A 20,918-nucleotide genomic window follows, 5' to 3' on the forward strand; every position below is an offset into this window, starting at 1 on the left:
TCCCCTGAACTTTGAGAACTAATATAATTTCCTGTTTTCTACTACTTTGGCTGACTCTTTCCCCTCTGCTTCCCCGTTGTGGCTCCCTCCTACCTGTCCCATAGTTTTTTCAGCAGAAATGTTGGTTGATCTCACTGAAGGCTTGATAGAAACATAAAAAGCTTGATAGCTTTTTATGTTTTGCAGGAACAGAGACTTAGGTGTACATAAGTTAGTATCCAGGTGCACTCATCTCCTTGTGATAAAGACTGTGTGATAGACATTCTAGAATTACAGTAGTCTTAAAAATACAGGGATGACATGAACAAGGGAAGTACTAGATTTGCTCTGTGTGTGGGTTTTTTTTCGGATTGCTTTGCCTTGCCTTGCCTTTTCCACAATCTCATTGACTACAGAGTAAATAGACTCTTACTAAATTTCAAATAAAGGCTTTGATATCTTTATATCTTACATGACATATTAATGAGTGTGGGCAGGGGATCATACGAGCTTTTTCTAGAAAATCAAGACAACCTCCTCACCTTCATTTTGATGTTACAGAAAAACGTGGCATTGCTACACTTAGTGTATACTGGATGACCCAGTTTCTTACATAGTGTTTGTATTAATTTACCACTTCAAATTGGGGGAACATTCTTGTCACTAAATCCAAATTTTTATGAAGGAAATGCTGCTCTGGGAGGCCTGCTGTGTTTTAGCAGCTTGTGTTTAATTAAGACACTTTTATTGATGATGTTGCTGCCTTGCATTCCTTATTTTTTACAGTTGTATAAAAAATGTTCATATCCTTACACTCACACATCTGGCTATAATTTTTTGTGTTTCCTTAGCATGTTCAGAGAATATTATATGTTCGGTGCACTTTTATTTCATGACTGAGCTTTATAGCTCATTACAGCTTCATTTGTCTTCCTAAAGGATTTAATTTTGTTATGGAATTTAATGGGTACGAGCAAGCAGTTAGTCATCCTAGTCTGTAACTCCAGAATCAAAGGCTTTTTTTTGTTGTTGTTTTTGTGTTCAGTTCCAGTTTAGTGGTTTCAAATGTAGACAAAAATGGTAGGCAAAGAATTTAGTGACCGCAGTGGTAAAACAGGCCTCTTGTGTTTTAGGTGTTGTTTCTCAGTTTAGGGCTGGATTGATACTATTGTCTGCTGTTTCTCTCCACCACGGCCTTTGTGTTATCACAGGGTATGGTGCTTTCCTTGCTGTTTGTTTTGTGGTTTTTTTTTTTTCTTTAGACCCCTTATACTTACTGAGTATCTTTGTGTACAGGCTTCTTTCTTTGAGTGCCAGATGAACTAAAGGTAATAGATTTGGCCATGCTTCGTACTTCTCAAGTCCTGTTAAAATAATTGGATTAGTTTCTTCATACTTTAGCTGCAAGGTTATTTTGCTGAGCTGTGGTTGAAGTCAAGGAAGATTGATTTGTAGTGTGAATCCTACACTGCATTTTGTTACAGGGTGGAGTTTGCAGTGTTGTAGGTGATCCACAAATCCCTAAATGTGGCAGCACCACAGTAACTGAAGTTAATCCTGAATTAGAGCTGCATTGTGCTGTACCTGTTGCTAAAAGTACATGATTACAGAACTGGTAGCAGGGAAATAATCAGGAAGAGGGCAAGAAGGGTTCATCTGTACTCATCAGGAGGTTTGAGTATTTAAGAGCTGATACAGGGCTAGGCAGCAGAAGACTCTTCATAAGGTAGATAGGTTCAAAGCCCTTGCTCATAGGTTGGCTTTGGATGACCATTTGAGATGCTTTGTGTAGTGTGGATGCTCTGTTGGTCTTAACATCGAGTTACACAGTGCAGGTCCTTCAGTGAATATATCCATGGGTTTTTTTCTGTTTCACTATTTTTCTTAAAAAACCAAACACCACCAAAATAACAAACCAAATACCAAAACAGCTTACCCTCACCTCTCCCAAAAAAACACAAAACAAAACAAAACAAAAAAAAACGAACAAACAAAACCAGAAACACCAAGCCAAGCCTCAGTAAGCTCATTAGTTTGCATTATCTACTTGACTGTGGAGAATTAAGCAATCACTGCAATATTCATCTCTCCTTAAGGTTTATTAGATTAGAAATTAAAGAATATGGGGGCATGTTTAAAATGAGACACAGGTTGCACCTCTTACCTGCAAAGGAAGTAGACTTGCTCATCATGCTTATGGATTGCTGACCTGTCTTAAATGTATTTCTTTTGTTTCCATGAGTGTTTTTTCAGTAGAAAAAAAGTGGCAGGAGATACTTCTGTGTAACTTAACTCATAGAATTGTAATTTGCTGGACTAGGGCGGCTTTTATGTCAAACACAGTAAAGTCAAGTGGTCATTTTGTTCCTCTGTGCTGTACCCCTTTTGCAGGAATAATTCTTATTTGCCCCATTTCTTAGAAGAAGCTTATAACCTCTCTCTGTACTTGTCCAATAAATATACTTTTTTTTATGTTGTGACTTAGCATCTGCAGCCTCAGATACCATGGTACATAGTTTCTCAATCTGTGCCTGAAAGAATATTTGAATTCAGAGCTCTGTGTTGTCTTTCAGAGGAACAGAAACACTTGAAGGCTCCCACTTTCTAAATTTAATTACCACATATTTGAATATAAATCCTGGCTTTTCTAACAGGTCGGGCAGGTTGTACTTTGCTCATCCTTGTAAAGTGAGGGTAACTTTTTGAGACAGTGTAATAAAAAATATTACAACTTTACTATTTATAAAACTTTTTACCAATTTCATCATTATTTGTGAAGAGTGGAATTTTTTTAACCTTCACCCTGCAGCTTACCTGTTAGTTTTTATTTGAAAGGGAAAGAAAAAAAAAAAGGGAAAGGAAGTGTAAGATAGGGGGTACTTTAATACCCCTGAGGTACCTTTTGAATTCCTGGTTATAAAAATACCAAGAGAAGATACTGATCTTACCTAGGTAGGGGTTACTGTTTGTTGAGTTTTAGACAGAACGTTCCTGGCTGTTGCAAGCCAAAAACTTGATACTGTTAAGCACAATGAATGGATCTATTTGTGTCATCCTCAGAAGAACAAGTTTTGCAGGTATGTAATGGATTTGGGTTTTGTGCAAACAAACATCTGAGAGATGGGAAATTGAAAACAGAATAACCAGTGCTTTGTCTAGAACTTCTCTTTCAGTTTTGGAAGAACAATTGTAGATTGGCAAGTGTCTGGTGCTTTCTGCAGCAGACCTTCCCATTGCTTTGATGGGATGTTTGCTGAAAATAAAAAAAGCACAACTAGATATAAGAAATACTGAAACTGTAGCACCTGTTTATGTCAGTAGTAGCAATGTAGTTTTTCAAGTTAGGACTACACCTTTGCTACAAGCCTTAATTTCACACAGTAATATTGTCTCTGTTTCCACTTCTTAAAATTCTGATGTTTGCGTCACTAGACTTAATTTTAGGAACATATATTTTTAATCTTTATTGTGAATACAAAGTCAATAGAACTGTAAGCCTTGCTTGTATCCCTCCCACAACTAGAAACTTGCCTTTGGAATTGTTTAGGAACATAAGAGGACACTGGAATGACAGGTGGTTGTGTTGGGGAAAACTCAGTTCAAAAATGTAATTACACAGACTAGTCATTGGGCTTTCCCACTTAGTTTGAGTTAAAAAGGAAACATTTGTAATCTAGTTCAGAAAAGAAACAATGTTGTGGCTGGAAGGGAAGCTATCCCCAAACTCTGCCCCACAATTTGAGATGACTTGTATAAACCAACAGAATAGAAATTGGCTGCTTTAACTAATGTCTTCTGGTACTTTCGTTTACCAGGAAAATAATCCCATGTATATTTTAAGATAATTGTGTTGGACTCGGATGCTGTGCTCCTTGGTGTTCTCTTTAAATTTTTTCTTATTTAAAGCCTGTGTCATTAGGCTGTTACTCAAAAGGTGCACTTGAAAAATTTTTCTGCCATCATTAAGATCTAGAAACTTTATTAAAATTTTATTTTTTTTTTGTTTGAGGAGCTTCTCTATGAAGTTAAAACTAAGCACCACACTCAAGTTACTCCTTACTATGACCTATACCTGTAGTTAGATTTTTTGCTGCGTTTCTGATAATGATTTGACTTGTTGGTTGAAAGGACTGATGAGAAGCACTTCTAGGAATCTCTGACAGAAGAAAGAAGAGAAATGTCTAGACCATCAGCTTGCTTTTTCTCTCAGCCTTGCTGAAACATCACAAAGCAGATTTCATTCTATCTCAGTTTCAAACTTGATTCCACTTAAAAACCAACATAGTGTTAGAAAAAGTGAATGTGTAAAATCTGATGCAGAATGTGGGAGCACCCATGCATTTGTGGACAGGGCTGATACCTTTTTGAAGAATTTGAATGTAGACAGCAAGGAAACATTCTAAAAGTGGACAACAACTACCTGCTTATGAGACAGCACTTAAAGAAAATACGCCTCGAGTGTATTTACAGTAGGTCTTGGTCAAAGTGCTCATATTTACCAGTGTCCTCACATACACATAAGAAAATAACTCATCTGCTTCTCTATTGGTCTGGGGCAGCAAATATTTTCAGAGCCTGTTAATGAAATAATAAATTACCTTTTATTACTAGTTGTATTTTAATGTCAGCATAGGGGAAAGTAAAGTTCTTACTGGAAAATGTTAACTGGCACGAGCTCTTAGTAAGGGTAGGTGATGTCTATGACAAAGAACTTTGCATTTTAAAATTATATTAGGAGTGATATATTCGTGTTTCAGAATACTTCAACATTTGGTGGTGTGTAAGGACAGTTCACTTCATGTGGTTTGTTGTTTTTTTTCACCCAGAACTTGAAGAGAAATTAATCTATAACCAAGTCTATCAGTTATGGGGTAGACATCACTGAAAATAAAAAGAAAATTGCAGATTTCATATGAAACTTGCATGACCAAGATAAGCATCATTTTTAGTTTAGTAATTCTGTCTTCAAAATTATTTGAGTTCATATGAATCAAAATGAATGAGTTCATAATTGAGCTGCATTAATCAGGCACCAAAACTATTTTGTTTCCCTAGTTTAAAATCATTATTATCTTACGTAGTAGTACTACTAAACTAGTTACAAGGTTTATTGTGACAATCTCAGATATCTATTATGGTCTGTATGCTCTTTTCAAATAGCTACTGATGGTCTGAAGGACATCTGCAACTTTTTTGTTATAAATTATAAGTTTTCCATTGAATTTTTTGTAAAGGCAAGAGTAAGTAGACAAACATTAGCCAACAGGTAGAGTTTTAATACATCATGATAGTGAGGTCTCTTTGTTTTTTGGGGGTTTTTTTTGTGTGTTTGTTTCTTTTTGGTAGCTCTTCAATGTGCTTTTTTAAAAATAACCTCTGTTTAAGTAGCAGATAATGGAAGTTAGTAACTTCTGTGTCTTTTTTCGACTAAGGCTAAATTTAGAGGGTAGAAATACTGTTCAGTAGGATTCAAAGTGAATCTAACTTCTGTAGATCAAAAACATCACACCCCAATGTCTAAGTCAGGATAGTAAACCTGGGGGATTTTCAAAAAATAAAATCCAGACATTTTATAGAATTGGCTACTCCTGGTTGTTAAAGAACTCTAAGAATAATAGGCTACTTCATGGAGCAGCTGAAAAAAGATGAAAACTGTTAGGGGAAATAATGCTTCTCCTAGCTGGGCTGTTGCTGAAAAATCCAGTTCTTAAAAATGACCTTATCTTTCTGTTAAAGCTTGCAGGTGAAATGCAGAGTTTTGAAGAATGTTTCTTTTCAGCTAGTAGTAACTGATTAATACTGGCCTGAGCCTGAAGGTGAACCCCCAAGTATAATGATAGCCTTTTTCACTGGAGAAGCCAATCTGGAAGGTTTACCTCCTTATCAAAACACACACACTGTGCATACTGTAGGGCTTTTATGTGATGCTACAGCTACCTGCTAGAAGTATTCATTCTTGCTTTGATTGGAATTGGAAGCTGAGATTTACAATCATATATATGTTTACACACACAAGCTCTTTTTTCTTTTTTCCCCTAACACTCTATTTTAAAATGTGTTGGTTTAGAAGCTGGATTATTTTCTTCATACCTAGATTTCCCTGATTGAGAGGTGTGTGGTACAGATGTCTGCAGGGGGGAAGGACTTGAAAGCTATGAATTAAAACATGGTTGAGGAAAATGTGAGAACACCGCACTCGTTACTGACTGTCTCTTGAAGCCGTATGCATGAGTTATTCTGGGGGGTGTGATGGAAAATAAGAGAGCAATTGGGAGAGTTATTTCAGCAGCAGTGAGGAAACAATGTGCTCCACATCTGTGGTGAGAATTGGTTTCTGTGGAAAGAGAGAAAAGAAGAAGTTATTTGTCACAGGAGTTCTCATTATCGCCCGATAGGGGTGTAAAGCGCTCCTTACACTTGCATTAAAATTTAATTCTAGATGAAAGGAATGGCCAGAGTGCTTTCATTTCTGTATTCAGGCTGAAACAGTTGTGATGTTTTCCAGTACTGCCAAAAGTGAGAGAATACTGAATTAGTCTGCTTTAGGGTTCTTGGTAAAGTTTTTCCCACTGCCAAAATCTGGACTGCTGTGGGCTAAAAATGATGGAAATAAAGAGAAACAAAATGTAGGGCAACAACTGTATAAATCCTGTAAGTGAACTCTATGCTGTCTTAGAATTTCTTTCTACTAATAAAGTATGGGGATGTATCGCTGAGATAAAAAGTGCATTATGTTGACTTGATTAGAGAGGGCAAAACATATTTCAGGCACTTCTCAGCTGCTGCGGGCAGTGACTGGCGGAGGAGGGAAAGCAAATTGCCATTATAGACGGCTTGTAAGCATTGTGCTAGTCTGATTTCTCAGGAGACTTGACTGCTGCGGTCATGCTGCCAGTCTGTCCTCCTTTTACTTGACAGGGAAACAATCTTAAAAATTCAATTCCTTAAAAGTTTGATAAAATTAGCTTTGTGAATAAGTGGGTAGAAGAGAGGCCTAAAGGAAAGCTTCAGTAGCTCTTTTCCCTTCATTCTGCTATCTAGTCAGCCTGTGTAGCGTGGAACCAGCCGTGACCTCTGCTGCTCTTTGCCAAAACACTAGTTGGGCAATGTAGAAGACGTAAAGGGATATTGGGATGAGGAGGGGAGAGTTGGAGGGGGCACACTGGGTGGGAGTTACTGTGGGATGGAAGAATTGGGCTAATTGTCGGATGGAGTTAGGACGTTTAGCTGTTTCTTTACAAGAATCAAATAGCATCACCATTCACCAAACATGCTTGTATCACTGCGTTGCCTCATTACAAATAAATCATACTATTGAGGGTGTAAAATATTTATGTGTGATAGCAGGATTGAAAAATTACTTCTCTGAAAGTAGTAGTCTGAAGACTACTACTACCTGGTGTTTTGAGCTGCTCTTTCCCACATCACTAGCTGCTTTATTTTCTTGCTTGTTACACTATTAGGTTAAATTCTTGTTTGTTTTTCACAAAAGCACCTTTCTGTTTAATTTTATTTATCTGTGAAATTGACCTCCTGGCAGGTTCTAAATTCTCAGCGGTTTGGTAATTTAGAAATATATTATAAATTCAAACTTTTGCACAATTATCAAAAGAAGTACTCTGCTTCATCAAGAAAATGAAGAAAAATCTGCGGTCATAACTTTTCCAAATTGAAGAAGAGCTTCAGTATTTGAAATGGGGTGGTACATATTTAAATGGGGATATTTGGAACAATTTGTTGTCTAAGTGTCAAAAAGGAGCTTTAGTTACTTGTTTCTCCACACTTCTACACTACCAAATTAAAACTACCCACTTCTTTTTAAGCCAGTGAGCAGTATTTTTGATGGGCACAGGCAGGAGAGGAATGTACGTGGCTTTTTGGGCAGAAAATTTAATGAATGTAAGATACAATACGTTTTACATTTTTATTAGTGGACAAAATAAGGACTCTGAGGAGGTAAATTACTGTTAACAGCATTATCTGGCCCCAGCCTTACCTCCCTGAATCAAACTGGTTTCTCAGTGCGAAAGCGATCGGTTCTCTTTCCATAGCTGGTTTGTTTGCCATGGCGTGCACATTGTTTGTAAGTGGGGGTGAGGAAGGAAGCTGAGAAGTAGGAAAAATGCTAAATGCATTTTAAAACAATTACAGAAGGGAGTTACAGTAGATCTGTGCCAGAGGGCTGGAATATTAATCAGTATTTTGTGATTTAGCACAAGGCCCAAAGTCTTTAAAGCTATTCTGTGAGTGTTTGATTTAGGTGTAGGCCAGTGTTAACTAATAGATAGAAATCACTGTAAAATTAAGCCTTTGATCTGCCTGTGTTTTGGGTGTTGTTTTTCCTCCCTGCCATGCATCCAAACCAGACTTCTGTATGCTACTCCATCTTTGAGGTCCAGCTGCAGAGATCCAGTTTTAAAATCAGCACATGCAGTGGTTTTTGAGCTCTGCTGCGTGCAGAGTTTGGGGGTAGGAAATGCGTAGTGGCTGCTTTGTTATTATATTGCAAGAGGGAGAGAGTCAAGTTTCGAAAAACACAGAATTGTAAGTTGGAGATAAGCATTTGAGCTTTGTGTTCCACTGTTTGAAAGATTTTCATTTTGAAGCCACTTCTGAAAATAGCACATTAACAACATGTCAAAAATAGCAATAAAATAATGTGAAGATAGCTGGAGAAAGATTTACATCTAACTGTAGTAGAGGTCAAGTAGCTACTTACTTCGTTCTAGTTCCTCAAATGTTAGGTTCTCATTAGGGTCTTTCTGTTCCTAATTATGTATTTATTTTCATCCTTTATTTTTTTTTAAATCAGTAGCATTCAGATAAGGTTTGTTTTACTCTGGCCCAAATACTTAATTCAGCAGCAAAGGAGATAGAGGGACAACGTTGTTTGTTTGTTCCTGAGTTGTGCCCATAAACAAGTTCTTGGATTTTATGTGGAGCGCTGAGCTCCTTATAACTTTTTTAAAAACAAGCCTCAGAGCTGTCCTGATCTCAGTAAATGTGAACCCTTTGATCGTGAAGATGGTAGAAGGCAGAAGACTGAGCAGACGGTATAACTCCCCCAAATGTTACGCTTGGCAGTGTTTCAAACACACAGTTTAATGTAATTTATTTCTAGGTTGCTAGTAACTACCAGAGTAGGAGGAATGATCCTGCAAGGGCAGGATATAGGAAATCGGTTGTTTCCTGCGTCACATCCTAATTCACTCTTTGTAATCTGACCCATCACTTTATTTCATCTTTTTTGTACTGTCCCTTACTCTGCTTTCTCCTCAAACCATAGTCACTAAGAAAACATTCGTACAGAATTTCCTCTACTGTCCTTTCCCTCCACCTCCTCTTTGCTGTCCTACACGTCAAGACTCAACAGTGAAGCTGAATCTGGTGCTATTCATTGCCTAAGAGTTCAGAATATCAAAGTGAAACCTGGTAAATTCATGTATTCTAGAAACATCATAAAATATCCTGGTTTAAGTTACCTGTTTTCTGATGGAGATAATTGACATCCGTCAGCCATAGTGAGCTGTAGTCAAAAGGTGGTGGCTCATTTATAAGGTCAGTATATTTGATAAATAAATTATGAGCTGTGCCATCATTGTACCAACTTTATTCTGGAGATTTGGCCTCCCAGATACTGATAATCATTTGGCATCCAGAAAAAAAAGGGCTTAGTTAAACTGATACTTAACGGGTAGCTTTCAGCCATATCTTTTCAGTCTTTCAACTATGATTTCATAATAACCGAAGTGAGAGACAGATGCTACCTGGGTGCCAATAAATCATGGTTTTCTCTTTTCCCTATTTTCTGCCTTCTGCCCTAGGAAAACTTTTTTTTTTTGTTCTTGGTGGTGATTTTTGTTGCTGCTGTTATTTTTCTAAACCAGTGGTACGTTAACTTTTAGTTTTAAATTATTTATATCTAGAATCTGTACCACTGTCATTAGTATTGCATACACTGAGTATTAAGCAAAACAATTTAGCATGCCCTCTTGAAAGCCAGACATTTCTTGTGCTTGCTGTCACACATCATGTAGTGAATTGAGTGCCATTTCCGATGGAGAAACCATTTTGCATAGGATGATATTACCTCTGTAGGAAGGATTAAATAGTCTACATGTATACCTATTAATTTGCTTTCTTGACCAAAATACAATTACCGTGCTTAGCTATGGCATTATCTGAACATGTGGGAGTGGAAAGTCCCTATTTATAATATTTATGTCTGTGGAAGAAATCAGGTGTTCTTGCTCAGTGATGTTATCTCAAAGCCTTTTTGTCCTAAGGCTGAAGGATTGTGGAATAAAGCACAAACAGTGATGCAGGTAACAAACCCAAAGCAGAACGTGGTCACTACACACTGGTTTGGTTCTGGGGGACCTGCATGAACTTTTTCAGACAAGCTCCTCTCAAGGACTGATTTACTGGATTTCTTCTTGTTCCATAGTGCTGTCTTCGAACGCAGACAGCAGTAAGAAATTTAACGTAACAAGGCTATCTATCCTCCAGAAAGTAATCTTTATGCCACTACTCCTTTGGTTTCCTGGGTAGCTCCTCACCTGTAATTTATATGGATTGTCAATGCCTTCTCTTGCTGCAATGCCTGTAAGAGAAAGTCATCCCAATGCCACTGTAAATTTAATGGGTTGTTTCTTCTGCAGCCCTTTTGTACCCATGTTATCAGCATTTCTAGAAAGAAGCACCTTGAAACTCTTTTTTATTGCCTCCTGGCTGATTCGTGTTTTCTGCCTTATGCAGAGAGAAGAATCCAGGCCAGTCTTGTGAAACACTGAGATCTTCCTTTATTCCCAACCCACACTGTAGTAGAACTGTTACACTTAGGGCTAATCCTTAAGTCCTAGAGGGGTGCTGCTTTTATTATGAGGCTAATTAGTGTTACTAAGATTGGACTCCAAAGGATCATGCACCGCTTTCAAGCCAGGTAGTTGAAAATTTTTGTTTCGATGTATATGCAAAACATTAAATGATTATTAGCATTTTTTTCTCCCCAATCTTACGGTTCAAGAGAGAAGCTTCCTGTCACTGTCCTGGCTTGGAGCATCTCATTTATTCTATTCCTGTCCTTTGCGCTCTAGGTATGTGTGTACAACTTGGCAGATATCCTAGTGCCAAATCCTTGAAGCCTCGCTGGATAGCAGCCGCTGTAGTCACTGGAAAATTAATGTTCTTTTCATGCAACATGATCAGAAAAATTGTACACAGTCAAGAGCAGCTGTAGGTTTTAACTTTACGCCTCTGTTGAGTGGTAAGCAATAATTCTTAGGTTTCTGAGGGTAATTCTGTATGTGGGCTGTAGGAGAATTATCCTGAGCAGTTGAACTTCAATTTTGGTGTTACCTGTAAGTATTTGTTATTTTCTGGTGTTTGAATAGCTAACATCCAGTTAGGTAATAACTAAAAGAACAGGAGAGTCTGTAGAAGCTACTCTTAAAAATACCAAAAGTAATAAAGACACAGATGTATAATCTAGGTTTTAGCTATATTCAGTTACAAAGTGCTGAGTGCAAACTCCAGATTTGCATTTTTCAATGTAATTGGTAAAGACTAAGCATTTAAATATGTATTAGTTAATTTAAGAAATCACAATTGTATTTTGTGATTTGAGATTAGAGCAAATTTATTTTCTGCGTGTGAGCCATTGCCCAAGTTTCAGTAAGAGAATTTTGCTGGAAAATACTGAATTTCATTACAGCTCCAATAAAAGCAAAGCTATCAGTGAAGAACGTAGGTGCAGTGTTGTGAGGGGCAGCAGGCAGGCCCTCCGTGCTGCGCTGGGAGGGAAGGATACTGTACAATTGCAACAACTGCAAAGTCCAGGTTTGCATTAAAACAATTTCTGCAGGAGACATGTTCTGCACACCCTGCAAAATGTTTAATGGCAGAAAAACTTTCTGTTATGCTGCTGTTAGACAGACTTGGTTCTTAAAGCATGTTGCCCACTTTTTCACCGTATGTGTGCATTTAACAGTAGGTTTCCTTCTAATATTTGAGTACCTGGCCTGCTTTTGTGCTACGGCACACAGCTTTTGCCATGTTGAACAATGAACTTTCTGCTCCAAAGTTCAGTTAATCTGGAAACATAAAGAAATATGCCCTACACAGTTGCAGATTTCATCCTACATATGAATGATTGTGGGGAGGAGTTCTTTTGCTGGCTTTACTTGGTCTTGTTTTCTCAAGGAATTTGAAGCAGCTCACCAGCAGAATGAGACAGATGTAATTATTTTGCAATTTGGACATCAAATCATATAAACCCCACGTACTTTCCTGCTTTCCTGAGGTATTGTAAGGAAAAGCAACATGTTAAAAGGTTTTAGGTTCTTATTTTAACCTGTACAAATGGAAATGGAGTTCTTCCTGAGCTTTTCTCTGGAACCTCTCATACAAATCTAAAACAGTGTCAAGTTTTGAGAGTGAATTTTGTATGAGTAAGAGAGAAATTGGGAGTGTCTGTTATAGAAAAAAAAGGCACATTACACCCGGGTAATGTACCTGGTGAAAATGTACCTAAGTGCCTTGCATACTGATGTGCAAGAAGCACATGGCAAAACAGGGAATTGATTTGCTACTTTGTATAATTCCTTTTTTTTTTTTTTTTTCAATGCTGTGGAAATCCGCATAGCTAGTTAAGGACATACAGTAAAGGAACTGGTGAAGAAGAGTAGCTGTCTTTAGGTGTTTTATTAGTGCCTACTGATTAGTCAGAAATCTCAGCCATTAGAATCTATCAGGAATATCTGAAATGCTGTACTTTGCCAACAGTGATCCTGTGTTCCCCTCCATTCCAAAATTACACATTTAATAAATATTGGATGAAAGAACGAAATAATTTTTTACATTATTTGCATTTTTGCTCTGTAACTTGTCTACTGAATTATTCATGGTTTAATTTGTAAATAGCTTAGTAATAAATTACTTGAACAACATTTAACTTACTATGTTCTCCCGATGACCTGATCTTCCAAGGTAACTTCATCCGCAACTGGATAGAAATACAGACATAGAAAACAGAAAACCCCACAGGTACTCTTGCAGCTTCTATATAAGCCAGGATAATAATTTTAAAGACCTTTTTAATGAAATACAGGTGGCTTGAATGGATGAAAGATGCTTTGAAAAGCTAAAACATTTTAGATAGAAATGATTGCTAACCTCTGATACGTGTTTTCTTTTATCAGTAGTTCACAGAAGAATGTGCATTAGTGGGGTTATTGCAAGCTCTAGGCTTTTGGGAGGAAAATAGTTCATAATGGGAAAGAAAACTTCAGGAAAAACACTGTAAATGTTTTTCCTTGTTCTTTTTAATGTTGTTTACTTGTTCTGTGTTCTACTTTCTCTCTAGAATTTTCTTCTCTGGTTGTTCATCATTTCTGCCCTGAACCTCTTCTTACACCCTTTTTATTATAAAATTACCTATTTGAGCCATTCAGATATGGGTAAATAATACCAAAAATTGGTTGGTGTGCCAAATTTGCTTCCTGAAATTGGTTGTTTGATAAGAGACATGTACATTGTGATTTTTTTTCTTGTAATTGCTCTATACTGTATTGCTTACCTTGTGCAAAAATTTCTCATCATAGTATTTTAACACTAGGGCTAGAGGGCACTGTTTTTTAAAATGATAGAACGTGTAGCATTTTAGGAAATTAAGATTCTGCTCCTCTCTTGTTGGCTGTGGAAGGGGTGTGGTTGTTTGCTTCATGCATGGTAGAGTTTTCATTGGAGGTATTCCCACAATGTTCCAAATTCCCAAGTGTCCCATGAGGGGCAGTTTCAAGAAGTAGGTCAGAATATCTACTGCTGCTGTGTGGTTCTCCCTCTCCACTGTTACCTTTCTCACACTCCCGTCCCCATCGCTGAACACTGCATTTGAAGTATATATTTCACACTCAAGAAAGGAGAGAAAAACAAAATTACTGTGTGACATATCAACAGTTTGTCTTTTGCGGATAATTATTTCTCATTAGTCACGTAAACTATAGTTTCAGTTCAGTTCTCAAGTGATGCTGAGCACTTTCAGCTACCATTAAATCAAATCAGGCTTGTGATTGCTTATCTTTGAGCTGTAACTAAGTCCTTCTGTTTAGAATCCATCTCTAAAATGGATGTTTCAACCTACTTAATGAAATTGTGAGAATGAGTTGACAAGCGTAATATAAAATTGTCTAGCTGATAAAATATATTAGAATGTACTCACATTGGGTGACCCCCTCACATTTCTTGGCTTATTTTGAGAACCATTCTTTAAAAATGTCTTTAAGAAATAGCCACATACTCTTCAGGTAAGACTGTTCTGGAATTGTCAGGTGGTTGTCCTTCACAGCTGTTTCTTCAATTGGATAGGAGTCATTTACAAATTGGGAAAATAAAATACAGAAATTAAAACCAATAAAATTAGTTTGAAGAGCTTATTCAAAATGTCCAAGACCAGTTTTGCACGGATAGACTTCACTTATTAGTCATTTAAGATTGCTTAAATGGTCAAGGTCAACAAGCCTGGGCTCACCTGTAGGAGAAAGTTGAGGTCCTCTGTCTGTATTACTTTTATTTATTTCACTTTAAAAATAGCTAATAGGTCAATAAAACACTTCTAATTTGAGCGCTTCTCATTCATTTTTTTTCTTGCTCACAGGTTGGCACTGAGTGGCTCTGCCCTGCAGTTGCAAAAGCTGTATACGTTAGCCTGCTTTAAGCTCTCTGCTGCTTGGATTAGACTGCTACTAGTCCTTAGCCTGGCTACAATAAAACTGAGTCTCATGCTTCTATTTTATGTAGATGTGTCTTTGACTGCAGAAAAGGATCTGAAACGGTTGTCTCTTGGCTAGCTATGGATAAATCCCCTACCTAGTGACCTGCAGTGTTAACTTTCATTCTCAGATTCACTTTACATCCTCAAAATAGTTATGTGTAGTCTTGACTTTACAGAATTGTCATACTTTTGGATGTCCATTTGTCTCTTAAGTAATGGACATCACAGTCCATGTTCTTGTGGTTCGGCATGCACAGCATTAGCTTTGGAAAGATGAGTTGCACGTGTGGAATCCGAAGTTGGAACTGAGGCTGTTGTAGTGACCTGCAGGCAAGGGTTGTGTGAAATGAGGAATGCGTGTCTGACACACACGATTTTTACAGTTCAGCTGTTAGGTACAGTAAATATTTGGGCCTGAGGGCTTTACATAACTGTTCTTAAATGTGTTGCTAAAGGCAGTCTTTTTCTAAAAGACCATTAAATATTTTCATTCATAGATTGCTTTAAAATTGAATCCTGACATCCTTTAGTTTGGATATCCTTTGGATCGTTTGTGAATAGGTGGAACTCCAAGAAGCTATCTCTAAGCCTGCAGCCATTTAATTATTTTATTCTTGTTTTCAAAACTGTTCTGCTTTATCCTTTGTGTGCCTGTATAGAGTATGAACTTGAATATTTGAGCACAATTGCTCAGAATTGTTCTGAAGTGCCTGATTGCTTGTCATCAGAAGTTCTCCAGAACTTTCTTCTGTCAGCCAAGGTTTGAAACCTAAGAATTCAGTGTAATTTAAGCATCTCTTGGAAGCATGTAGCTTTGAGATTATTATAATGGCTAAATTTTCAAGCAGGTAAAAATGCCGTATCAGGTAATAAAACACAAGGAGACCAAATTTAACCTTAAGCAGACATCTTCCCTTTGAGCTGCTGCCATCCTGAAAGGCTTTAAATTATGCGTTGTCCCATAGAGATTCTCTAATTAATTCAGTCTTTAAATGGTAACTTATTTTATAAATTAATATTCATCACTGTGGACCTTTTTATGTTAGAATGGAAGTAAATACAAACTAAGAAAGCCTAGTAGTACTCCTGATAATTAAACTCACAAATTTATTAACCTGTTTTCTTTAACTTTCCCAAACATTAACAAACTTTTTGGCAACACAGTCTTCAAGAATGAAACTAAGGACCAGTGTAATAAGAAAATCTTAAAAAATGACCATTTCTTTGGGATGGTGTAATTCCTGTTCTTTCTCAAAGTATTATGGAATGGGGAAATCCTTCTATCTGTCAGGGGCATATGCATTTTGATACACTAATTAAAACCAACCAGAATTTAATGCACTTACAAGCCTTTGGAAAAATCATACTTTTAACATACTTCTAATACTTGTTAGGGAGGGTAGCCAAAATGATCAGAGGGCTGGAGCTCCTCTCCTATGAGGACAGGCTGAGAGGGTTGGAGTTGTTCAGCCTGGAGAAGAGAAGGCTCTGGAGAGACCTTATAGCAGCCTTACAGTACCTGAAGGGAGCTTACAGGAGAGATGGGGACAAACATTTTAGCAGGGCCTGTTGTGATAGGACAATGGGTAATAGTTTTAAACTATTTTAGAGTTTAAACCTCTTTTAGAGGGCAGATTTAGACTAGATATAAGGAAGAAATTTTTTACGATGAGTGTGGTGAAACACTGGAACAGGTTTCTTAGAGAGGTGGTAGATGCCCCGTCCCTGGAAACACTGAAGTTCAAGTTGGACGGTGCTCTGAGCAACCTGATCTATTTGAACATGTCCCAGCTCATTGCAGGGGAGTTGGACTAGATGACCTTGTAAGTGTCCCTTCCAACCCAAACTATTTTATGATAATATGCTCATCAGAGATTTCTTAAAGCATTACTAACTTCCATGAAGAACTTCTCTGCCAGAGAGTTTTCCAGCTTGAGCTGAAGAAAACTTCTCCTGCAATTGCAACTGCCCAGTTGTTCTCTGGGCAGACCACGGGCCAAGCATCTGACATGAGAGCAGAGAACTTCGATGGGTGGGTTGTTCATGGCTCCCATGAGTCTAAATAATGGGGAGGTGGAAGCTGATGGGTTTGAATTAAGAACTTGGACAGATGCCCATGGAACTTGGCACCAAAGGCTGCAGAGATTAAGGGATCCAGGACTAGACATTAAAGAACAGAATAGAAGATCAGCTGGCTGAGGAGAAAGGGAGTGACTGGCCAGGGCGGCATAATGTCATGTAGGACTGAACTGGGAGGAACTAGAATTCCTTTGGATTATAAGGATGGAAGCAAAAACTGCTGTGAGGTGACAGAGACATCTGGACAGTATTGGGGAGAAACAAGTGGAACTGGAACCAGATGCAGCCAAAACTATAAAGTGATAAGTGCAGACCAGGATTAGAGAGGGAGGAATTGAGATGATACAGAGTCAGAAAGGAAGGAAATGGGAACAGATAAGCAAAAAACAGTTTTGAATGTTTGTATTGGATATAGATGCAGACATGACAGGAGTCTGAGAGGCATTGAACAGCCTTGCTGGACAAAGAGATTGGTTCTAGGAAGAGTGTTTAAGGAATGGAGATGGAGACCAGGAGTCAAGACTGGGGTGAACGAGGTTTGAGACCCAGATTTAGTCTGGAAGGAGCTAGACAAAGAAATTGCATTTTTGAGGAACAGGAAGAATAGTTTGTGACCATTGTGAAGGAGTTCACGTTTCAGATAATCGACCTTCAGATGGGAAATGTCCCGGTAAAATGCCTTGTTCCTATTTACTGCTGCTGCATCCAGGAATTTACGCTTTGAAGATCTGCAGTATATTCCTGTCTATACCACAGCGTAACAGCTGATTCAGGTAGACAAAGTCACTTAATCAAGCTGTCCCCAGATGGTCACTAATTTAATTTGTGGGTTTCAAACTTCTGGGTTCATTGCTTCCTGTCGCTTCATTTACAGACAAGTTGAGGAGTCTCTAATATTTTAAAGCCAAATTTTTAAAGGCAGCGCGAAATTTAACCATGCTCATCTGTTTTCCAGACTGATAGTGAGGCGTATCTGATTCTTCCAAGCCTGGTTGTCAGTCTTTCTTGCAGAAAAATACCCAGACTGGGTAAGGCATTAGATGCTAACAAGGTGGAGTCTATAAACAAATATTGTGTTTCTGAACTTCAAAATCTATATATCAGGGTATCACATGTTATTTGCCTTTCTCTGAGTCTTTGAAGATTTCCAGTGGTTTCTGTGCTGTTGGACACAGCACATGAGAAGCCTTTGCTCTGTGACTCAGCTCCGATGTCTGCACCTGAAGTGGGAAGGCTGGAACAGACCTAAAAAGTCAGATATCTCAGTTTTAAATATGATGTATGTAGACAGCCCATGCATGCTGGTGTACATACATACATACATACATCAGACCTTAAAAGCCTTTTGCGTTTTATTTTTCTTTATTGAGAGTTTTGATTTCTACCTTACCTTTCTCTCTGTAGCTAACAAGGGTGCAGATTAAATATTTGTATTTTCTGCAAGCCTTTTATTCTTGCTTTGGAATTAGACTTTGTTTCTTTCACTTTGCTATACCTTCTTCTGTGCACTATTTTGGTGCATGCTATAGCCTCAGTGATCAGGTAAGGGTTCAAGCTCATGTTGATGTTGTAATGTGAAAGCATACCCATGAAGTTTCCAGTTGTTTTGGCTGTTGCACATCTCTACGGTAATTGCAGAAACTCTATGTTAAGATCTATTTTGGTTGAAAGGGAAAATATCCCCTGCAGTGTACAGCCAGTTTGGCCTACCCACATTTTTGTTATTCATGATGATTATAGTGTCTAATCAAAAATTATTTGGCTTTTTTGCCTGGTGCTTATTTGATAAAGAATTACTATTAATCTAGGTGCAGAATCCATGTGTTGTTAGCATCGCTTTCACAAAATAGCCATATTCTACACTGTCAAGTAATGGAAATCGTAGTAATCAGTGGGATTCTAATGAGCAAAATAAGTTCTTCTAATTATCTCATAAACCTACTTTTATGACTGGAAGTACAAAAAATTATTACTTGAAAGTACTGTTATCTTAGACTGCTGAAAAAATTGAAGATACTTTATTTCCATACATAAGGTTGCATACATATCCCAAGAGTAAGGTTCTCCATAGGTAGCAAGCAATGCAAATTATGCTCAGTGTAGCAAAAGAAAACATCATGCTTCTGCCTGTCCTTGACGGTTTGAAGTAAATAGCTTGAATCTTGCCTCGTTTACCCAGGGGTAATTTGAAGTATATCTTAAATCAACATAATGAAAATGAAATAGAAATTCTCCATGAGGATTTCTGCAGTTAGAAGTGTCAACAGCATGGGTAAATTGTTACTTAGTTGTATAATACACAGCAACAATATCAAAAATGACACCTAGATGTCCCCATTCCCACTCCTCTGCTTTAATTAAGTCACGCTCTCAACATACACACTGAGGAAAAATGTTGTAGGTATATGTGCATGCTATTATGATAAAATATTAAAGGCTCTACATGTAATGAGTATCGTTGATAGTGAGGACTTGGTACTTGTATTCCAGCAGTCCAGGACTACTTAGGTAATGCCAGGACTACATTAGTGGCCTTAAAAATATACAAGCAAACCCTTTCAGAAGTGACTAGTGATTTTAAATAGAATCAAACTGTGAAAAACAGCCCTTTGGAAAGTACCTCAGAACTGCTAAGTCACTGACTTGAAAATCAGCCCTCTGTTGAACTTGCATATCAATCATGAAAACTAGACATTTCTAGTGATTTCTAGAATGGTTTTGAGAGTGTCATGGAAAACGAGGTGCTCTGGATCAGGTGAATAATATTTCTCCGTGTGGGGGAGGATAATCATGGACATCTGACCTGTTGTTGCAGATCTCATGGGCTTTGGATTACCAAAATTGTATTAAAATTGCATGTTGTAGCTTATACTGCATCAGTAATATAATGAACTATAAAACTTCATGTAATTTTTTATCTACTCTATAGTAAAAACCTTGAGCAAACCTTCTCAGCAGTCTGTTTTTCTAAGAAGGTACAAGGAACAAATTTTGACTCCCTGAGAGTGTGCATTGTGCTATAGGTGTTGGCGAGAGGAACTGTATTACATGGGAGACCGAATTTATGGGAACATTTTCCTTAGTGGGGAAAGGAACCTACTGTCAGTAATACTGATCAAGCCGATAATCACTAGTCGGCAAGTCCCAGGCAAAATTTATATGGAAAATGCTGGATATCAGAAATGTAATGTTACAATGGAAATGATGTATTATCAGCTAAAGGGAATTTTAATGGAGTCAAGCAACTGGCAATCTAATCTAAAGCACATTTCAGATTTTGGAGTGAAGTTGTGAGAGAATCTAGGTGCTAAGTGTGATCTGTGATAACGCTTTGAAAGGATGTTGATTTGCTGCTTCACATTCTTCATTGACAGAGAATGAGCTTGGTCAGGATTCAGCTGATACAAACACCATTTACAAGAATTAACTGCTGGAATGATTTTAGAGTTAATCTTTTTTAACAGTTTGGGGGTTTTTTAGTATTTTTGTTCTGTTATGGTTCTGCTCATCCTTCCCTGTTCAGCAGTACGTCTTTCACAGCAGAGGCCAGGTCTCCTAGCTCCAAGCTTGCTCAAAGCCCTCATTGCCCAGTGCTCAATCCCCAGCCATCCTGCTTCTGAAAATAGCGAGTCTGGTTATCAAGTGTTCTGTATATTGCCAAATTGTTTTACCAAACAATGAAACCCATCTTTTTCTCTGCCATTAAAATCTATTCCCTAAAATAATAGTTGGGAGCAATCTGGGCTAAAATAAATAGTGAAAAGGGCCAGAAGTATTCTGTTATTGTCTTTTTACATGCTGGCAAAGGGCTACAACTCTCGCACAGCATCAGCTCACTGAGGTCTCTGGATACTGCTGTAATATTAGATATGAAACACTAAAGTATTTATGGCCTTTGGGCATTACTGTAAGGATACAGTATCAGGATACAGCCCTTCATTTCCACAGCCATGTCTTGAAATCACTTGCACCAGAGAGAATGTTTTGGGCAAGTGTGAGCAAGTGATGGTTTTCCTAGGACCAAAGGACTTGTAGTTGTAAGATTTTTGGGTCATCTGTATCATACAAGGGATCGTACTTTGCCCTGTGT

At 37.8% G+C, this 20,918-nt stretch overlaps 1 protein-coding gene across 1 annotated transcript in view; it reads left to right on the forward strand.

Annotated features, from left to right (window-relative positions):
* RPRD1A (regulation of nuclear pre-mRNA domain containing 1A) overlaps positions 1–20,918 on the forward strand; it is a 45,748-nt gene that overhangs the window by 18,541 nt on the left and 6,289 nt on the right. The window lies entirely within an intron of this gene.

The sequence above is a fragment of the Calidris pugnax genome, unplaced genomic scaffold (genome assembly GCF_001431845.1).
Source record: "Calidris pugnax isolate Ruff unplaced genomic scaffold, ASM143184v1 scaffold13, whole genome shotgun sequence".
In the NCBI taxonomy this organism is placed as follows: domain Eukaryota; kingdom Metazoa; phylum Chordata; class Aves; order Charadriiformes; family Scolopacidae; genus Calidris; species Calidris pugnax.